Below are 807 nucleotides of genomic sequence, written 5' to 3' on the forward strand. Positions count from 1 at the left end.
ATATGATAATTTTTAACTGAATAATAATATAAAACCTTTTACAACATCAGTATATGCATTATTTATTCTTGTTAAAAATATTTGACTCAGATTTACGCCAGTTTGGGTACACTAAATGCAGACAAGAAATTCTTCCAAATAAAAAACATTTCCTTTTCTCGTGTGTTTATCAGAGTGCATGTATCCTTCCCGGGATGAAGATGTCAGAAGAATTCTTCCAAATAAGAATTTCTTTCGTAGGAGTAATCTTTTTCATGACAGAAATATTCACATTATAATGAGATTAACTCTTTGTTAATGCTCATATTATTTTGACTGATTATCGAAATAATGTTTTAAAATAATATTATAATCTTCGAAAACTAAAGATTTAGAGTATCAAGATAAAAAATAATTATTAACAGCAGAGATTAAAGATAAAAATGATCAATAACAAAGATTCAAGATCAAAATTATCAATGATAAAGATTTTGAAGAAGTTTCACCCCCCCCCCCCCAAAACCTACCAGAGTTAGGCTACTGCATAATTAGTGAACTAGCTGCATGTCTCTGCTCACAGAGGCATCAACCGCTTTGAACCCATTCAAGTTGTTGACTAAAATTTTCACCATCAGCATTCCCACTGCCACTTTGTTGCCTTTTGAACTGATCAAATTCCACTTGCCCAAGGCTGAGCTCCTTGTTAATATCAACACTTTGAGTAGAATTTCCCACTACCTTCCCACTATCATTACCATACTATGTTGTGTGCCTTTTGTGCTTCTTTTGAGAGTGAGATGATCCATGCTCCTTGTGGAGCTGCTTCAG

Source organism: Glycine max, chromosome 17, assembly GCF_000004515.6.
Source record: "Glycine max cultivar Williams 82 chromosome 17, Glycine_max_v4.0, whole genome shotgun sequence".
NCBI lineage: Eukaryota > Viridiplantae > Streptophyta > Magnoliopsida > Fabales > Fabaceae > Glycine > Glycine max.